Source organism: Triticum urartu, unplaced genomic scaffold, assembly GCF_003073215.2.
Source record: "Triticum urartu cultivar G1812 unplaced genomic scaffold, Tu2.1 TuUngrouped_contig_9828, whole genome shotgun sequence".
NCBI lineage: Eukaryota > Viridiplantae > Streptophyta > Magnoliopsida > Poales > Poaceae > Triticum > Triticum urartu.
The window spans coordinates 1-6,963 of record NW_024120910.1 but is presented as its reverse complement, the minus strand read 5'-3'; the positions used below and the strand labels follow the sequence as shown (position 1 = coordinate 6,963).

The window sequence follows — 6,963 nt, the reverse complement described above, 5'->3', positions numbered from 1 at the left end:
AGACGTAATTATAAACATATACTAATATAGTGTAGTCAGTGCAGCGATTCGATGCCTGGACTCATCTGCATCAGCATTGAAAAAAAATTCATTACAAATACTCCCTTCATTCCTAAATATAAGTCTTTCTAGATATTTCAAACAATATACTGATGTATGTAGACATATTTTAAAGTGTAGATTCACTCATTTTCCTTCGTATGTAGTCATTTATTAAAATCTCTAAAAAGACTTATATTTGGGAAAGGAGGGAGTAGTATATTTTTTTTAAAAAAATTATACATTAGATAATTTGATGCGTGAGATCCATTTCAAATTTCAGATCATTTAGGCATCTGAGTAGCTCTCAACAAAAAAGACAAATTTATAGTCTGTAGAAAAAATTACTATTCATGTACTGTTCTGACCTTATTTTTTTTTGGGACTGCTAATTTTCATCTGGATGAAAATTATTGGCGTTCATCCAATTTGTGAGCCGTCCGATCTGTGTTCCTAGATTCGTCTGATCTCTTGCTACGACCCGGGCTGGCTTATCGGGCGCGCTCAATTTCCGGGGGAGACCCGTTCTCGCTCACGAGGCCCGACCCATGTTTGTGTGTTTTTTTTCATTTCGCCTCTGTAGCTACCAGGTTCCCTTCCACTCCCTCTCGTTCCCTTGTCATTCCCAACAGGCAACCAGAACAGAGTCGAGAGAGAGATTCATGGCGACTCGGTGGTTCCCTATCCGCTCGATTCGCTAGGCTGGCCGGCGTTCTCCCTCCGGCTGCTTCACTCCCGTCCGGCTGCCCACCCCCTCCTGCTCCCCCGCTGTTCGCGCCGTTAGTCTGCAGCATCTCTCGACCGCCGCACCCACCCCCGGCCTCTATTTCTGCCTCGGCGACTTCGCTGCTCTTTGTGATTCGGTATGTTCATCCGTTTTTGCCTGGATCCTCATGTGTGTTGTAAGTTCTGTGTAGGATTTTATTCTCAGATCTATCCTTTTTTGTCTGATGCGTGTGGTTTGCGGTGTAATCTAGGATCGAATCTCGTACTCACAGCTAATTGTAGGGTGTGTACTTTGCGGTCTGATTTGATCTATTCTCTGGTTGTATCCGGCTGATTGAATCTCTAGGTATTTGAGTTCGAAAACACTTGATTCGTGTTTCAGTGTCTTCAAATCCATGTTCGTGGTCGTAGGTTTTGTTAGCCCTATGCCGTTAGGTTTGTTTGTTGATTTACCACCTAAACCAGTAGCAGAATTGGTCTGCTCCAGCCATTCAAGCCGTTAAGCCAATTTCAGTGGCCTCTACAGTAGGCGGTTATCAGTTGCTGATTGTCCTCGCTCTCCTAGTAGCAGCGTCAAATCTCATGGTCACTGTTTTGTTGTTGTGATGTATTTTGGGTCAGCAAAGCAAAGCTAGAGTAGAGTGCCTTCAGAGTTTGTTGGTTGTAATGTAGGATCAGTGTTAATCCTTTGTGCAGCAAGGTTACTACTAGTAGGTGTTAATCCCGCAGTTAGCAAGTACTAAGGCTCAGGTCTTCTGAATCTAACAAGCTTAGGTTGGATTAGGGGGGCTTTGGTATGTTCATCTTTTCGGGGGGAGTAGTAATTGTACATGTAGTTTTCTAGTGGGCAGTAGTACATGTTCAGGGGGGCTTGATGTGGTTTTTCTCTGTTAGATGTACTATTCAGGAATAGTAAGGGATATATATGTGAGATTGATGTACTTCTCCACTCTGGTTTTTTTGTCGGTGTAATTTTAGTGGATTGTAAATTGCATTTCTTAGTGTAATCCCTAGTGGATTTACACTGTAATTCTTAGTGGATTTACACTGTAATTATTTTTGGATTTGCACTGTAATCTTCATCGGAATTCCAGTGTATTTTCGTGATTTTTGCACTGTAATTATGTTTGGATTTACACTGTAATTCTTAGTGGATATACACTGTAATTATATTTGGATTTGCACTGTAATCTTCATCGGAATTCAAGTGTATTTTCTTTGTGGTTTTGCACTATAATTATGTTTGGATTTACACTGTAATATCCATCGAAATTCCAGTGTATTTTCTTAGTGGATTTAGACTGCAATTATATTTAGATTTACACTGTAATCTTCATCGGAATTCCAATGTATTTTTCTTAGTGGGTGAAGTGTAATTCTCAGTTGGTTTCCACTGTAATTTGCAGGGGATTTCTTCTCTAATTCTCAGTGGGTTTTCACTGTAATTCCGCTTATTAGCTGTAATATCCAATTGGATTTACAGCGTAAATCAAGTTGCACTGATATCGTCAGTGGTTTTAGTGTAATTGACGGTAATTCTTATTTTTGGATCTTTAGTGTATTTTAGTGGGTCTTTTTACAGTGTAATCCTTACTGGAATTTACACTGGAATTTGTACTGTTTTGTTTCATCTTCTGTAACTTACAGTCTATATTAATCTGAATACCTGTGTACTTACCGTCTAAGTTAATGTACATTAACCCTGTAACTTACTATCCCATTCCCAGTCTATTTTTCAGTGTATGTACACTGTAAAGTCATTTGGATTCTATGTAATTACACCGTAATGTTAGTGTACTTACACTCAATTTCCCTGTGTAATTTTATTGAATTTTATTTGTAATTGTAATGATTTACATATGTAATTACAGTCTAAGTTAATGTACATTTTTAACCCTGTAACTTACTATCCTATGTACTGTAATTTCCAATCTATTTTCAGTATTTACACAGGAAGGTCAGAGTAATTTACAACCAAGTTATAATGTGACAAAATATCTCAGTAATCTCTCAAGATATGTTGATTTCTGTACTTTTTTGAGTGTAAGTACAATGCGTAGCTTCAGAAATTTGGACCATACATCTAGGTGTTTTTTTCTACTCAAGACTTAAATTTTTGTACTGTGTGCATATGACAGTTACTGGGGTCTAATAGCAAGAGAATTAAGTCGGTCATTTTGGCTTCATCTTACATGAAGGAGTGCATCTTCATCTTGCTGGTATGACTTCTTGATGCTGAAATTTTCGAAGATAATGAAAGCACTCAGTGGTGTTTGTTAGCAAGTGTACTCTACTTATTTTCCTATTTTCACTGCACTTATAAGCTGTTTACAGTGTAAAAAGTTGAGATGCAGTTTTACAGGCATGATTTAAGACGATTACTGTTTTTTACACTGTAAATCTACTATAAAATGTCATTGTAACTTGTAGTAATTTACTATGTAATCCTATTTGTAAATTACATTGTAATTGTCACTGGAACAATGGCTTTTCATTGTAATTCTACCGTAAATTAGCATTGTAAATTTGCGGTAACTGTACTGTGAATTATATTTTTAAATCTACTGCAATTGTACTGTAAAAGTCACTATAATTTGCTAAATTGATCACTGCTCACAGTAATTTGATTAATCTTTTGTAGAGTTCCTGTTTTATGTTTCCGGTACCGTGTAAAGGGGGAATTTGATCATGCCTTTTCATGCCAATGTTGTTCCCATGACCTCATTCTCCTTTTCTAATCTGCTTTTCTTAATTTCCTGCAATGTAATGCTAGTTTTTCCTCTGTTTTTCATGTCCACGTTTCGTGTAAGTAGGAGAGGGAACTGTTCACAGGGAGGTGGAGAAGATTGTCAGGTGAGGATCTCTTACCTGTGCATCCATGATTTTCTCCAGGTTTGCCCTCTGGATCTTGGAGGAATTCCCCCGGTGATTTCTTTTTTGAATGGGTGGACAAGCACATCGACACATTCAGGGGACAGGAACAAAACGGAGCACATGTGACACTAGTTAAACTCTGTGTTGCCAAAAACTATGACTGGAAACGAATTGGATTTCAGACAGTTCCAAAAACACATATCATCTTGGATTTATTAGTGGATTTACAGTGTCTTTTTAGTGGATTTTACAGTGGTTTCTTTAATGTTCCTTACAGTGTAATTCTTAGTGTTTTATCTTAGCAGTTTTTCAGTGCAAAAGTGTAATTCTAATGTTCCTTACAGTGTAATTCTTAGTGTTTTATCTTAGCAGTTTTTCAGTGCAAAAGTGTAATTCTAGTGGATTTTACACTGTAATTCTTAGTGTTTAATCTTAGCAGTTTTTCAGTGCAAAAGTGTAATTCTAGTGGATTTTACACTGTAATTCTTAGTGTTTAATCTTAGCAGTTTTTTAGTGGATTTACAGTGTAATTTTAGTGGATTTTTGCAGTGTCACTTTAATGCATCTTTCACTATAATTCTCAATGGGCATGATAGAAATTACTATGGTTTTTAGTGAATTTTACACTGTATTTGTCAATGTATTTTTTAGGTGACATCATCTTGGTGTTTTTCCTCCTTTTGTTAGCCTAGTGATCATGTAAAAGCTTTGGGCGTACCGTTGTGGTTCTTTCAATTCCTCTTTTGGCTGTCGTTCTGTCCGGGTTGGAAAAGTTGGGGTGTGGACCCGTTAATTTGTTTAAAAGCGGGGCAGAAAAGAAAACATGAGGACAGGGGACAGTTGGCATCCTGTGGTTGGCTGAAAAATCTGGATGAAAGCTAATTGAATTTCATCCGGATGTAGAATAGACAGTCCTTTTTTTGCTAAGAGCTATTCATACGTCCAATGACTTGAAATTTGGAGTGCACCTCACACATCAAATTATCTACCATGTAAAAAAATATATTTTTTATTTTTTTAATTGTTTTTTGACCGGATGTAAATGGGCTTAGAAATGGATATTTGTGCCTATCGTTCCTTCCGCAACGTCGCCCTCACGGCGATAGAGCCGCGACGAAGCGGTCCTTGCGTGCTTACAGCAATTGTACCGTTTTTTTTTCGGTAGCATGTGGATTGGAGGATCGATCGATCATGCATACTTGTCTTATTTCCTGGTAGCATGTGGATTGGAGGATCGTTGGAGTGGTCACTCCTCGTACTGGTTCAGCGTTGCCGGAGTTTATACGCGCACGTATCTTGTGAAGACTACTACCTCGTGCCCTCGTGGCGCATCCTTATCGGGATCTCTGCCAAGCCGATTGAGGTGTAACAATTATCTGCTGAAGCTTTTCCAACGTGTTTACGGCACGCAAAAAGTCAGCAGTTTGACAGGACATTGTTGAAGAAAGACAAGCGTACAACAACCGTTTGCAAGAAACTAATCAGCCAACAAGTCAACACAAAATCTTCTGAACAAAATTTGAAAAAGGTAAATATTTTTTCAAATTGCTGACATTTTTTAAAGACGGGGATAATTTTTGAAATTCCGATTTTTTTTAAAAAAAATAGCACGCACATTTTTTTGGCAATTTGTGAATTGTTTTTTTTTGCGGGGATTGTGAATTGTTTTTTGACCTGGTGCAATTGAGTATGGGCTCAGGAAAAAGAGAGATCGAGATGGTAAGGATGAATATAGAGGTAATAGCACCCCAGATAGCCTAACTTGCATAGAATGTGAAGATTTAGTCCCAAACTTGCAAAACTTGACTCCACCATACCTCAACTTGCACCTCATGTGATGATTTAGTCCCAAGCCAATGAGAACTCGACAATTGGCAGCCAGGTGGCTGGACCGGTCAGCGCACACACTTTTGCACAAAATCCCCTGCCGTTTCCTTTAATCAACCCGCACTCACCTCCACCTGAATTTGCCGTGGCATTGATCAATCAAAACTGTCTTTGCCGTGGTGGGCGGAGCAAACCATTCAACCTGACCCTATCCAAACACTACCTTGTGTGAATACAAGTCCCCTGTTAAGATCTATACCAAACTTTTCCGTGCTGCAAGCTACAGCAGACAAAACTACTGCAATGTTCTGGCAATATAAATTGGGTAGTCCCATCTACAGACTTATTGGAGCATAGATCTGACCCTGATATGCTGAAAGATAGTATTATGAATTACAGGCCTACAGCTCTATCATAGGGAATAAAAGCCTCATGACAGTTTTTTCCTTCACTAGATAGGTCGCTTCTTTTAGAGGCCATCGCCCACCTTCTTGTTTAAGATATGACAATCTATCATCTTGTATGTACTCTTTACTAACCACAGAACTAATTTTTGCTGCATGCATTAATTCTAGGTTCGTGCAACAGTCTCTGAGCTTCAGAACGCCATTAGAGTGTTCAGTCTAGAGTGTTCAGTCTGTTGTCTGTTGCATCAACGTACCATTCCCATGGCTTTGATGAGAGGAAAATAGAAACCCATGTCGAGTATTGCAGACATTTGTTTGATGCTGCTAAGGTTCATCGTGATGCCGCTGAAGAAGCTGAGAAGCAAACCAAGCAAAAATTGGAAGTTACCCGTCAAATTGCTTTACTGAAGAAGCTGCATGTATTTCATCATAAATGTCTGTTTGTGTTTGAAAAATATTATATGTTTATGGCTAATGTGGTGCTGGTAACAGTTAGAAAGAAGGAAGCAAGAGGACGAATTAAAGCAAGTAATGCAACAGGAGCATCACTTTGAGCGTGTCAAGGTATTTTTATATATTACCATGTGTGTTTCAATGAGAGCTATAGATGTCAATGATTTGTTCATAAGTGGTAAAGAATGATTCAAATCTACCCGTGAAAATCGGCCTATACAAAGTTTTGAGCTAGAGCTACTCGACTCGCCTGCACATACCAAAAATGAACTAGCACCCTTGTATCGGTTTTGGTCGGGTTGATTACAACGTGAGATTGAACACAGCTGTTCTTTGTTCGCCAAGGAGGTCCAGCTGTGGTATGCCACTCCATTATTGAGATATGTTTGTTGGTATTGGCCTCAGGCTATTTGTGCCTACAGAAGACATAGTTTCTTTATACTGTCTGATATGACACATTTTTATGGTTGCTTATGTGGAAAAGACTATTCTTTTTTTTCAGAAAAACTTCCAATCTATTCATCTTCAATCATGGCAGTACAACGAACACCAAAAATAAAAATTACATTCAGATCCGTAGACCACCTAGCGGCGACTACAAGCACTGAAGCGAGCCGAAGGCGCGCCGCTGGCATCG

At 38.8% G+C, this 6,963-nt stretch overlaps 1 long non-coding RNA gene across 4 annotated transcripts; it reads left to right on the top strand.

Annotated features, from left to right (window-relative positions):
* Positions 1 to 591: 591 nt before the first annotated feature.
* Positions 592 to 3,884, top strand: LOC125532408. Of its 4 annotated transcripts, XR_007294097.1 has the most exons (4): positions 624 to 902; positions 2,172 to 2,808; positions 2,904 to 2,984; positions 3,579 to 3,884. It is a non-coding gene; the product is annotated as an uncharacterized LOC125532408 (long non-coding RNA). The 4 variants fall into 4 exon arrangements; XR_007294095.1 differs by having other exon boundaries at positions 623 to 902; positions 2,172 to 2,984; XR_007294098.1 differs by having other exon boundaries at positions 628 to 902; positions 2,172 to 2,297; positions 2,708 to 3,884.
* Positions 3,885 to 6,963: the final 3,079 nt, after the last annotated feature.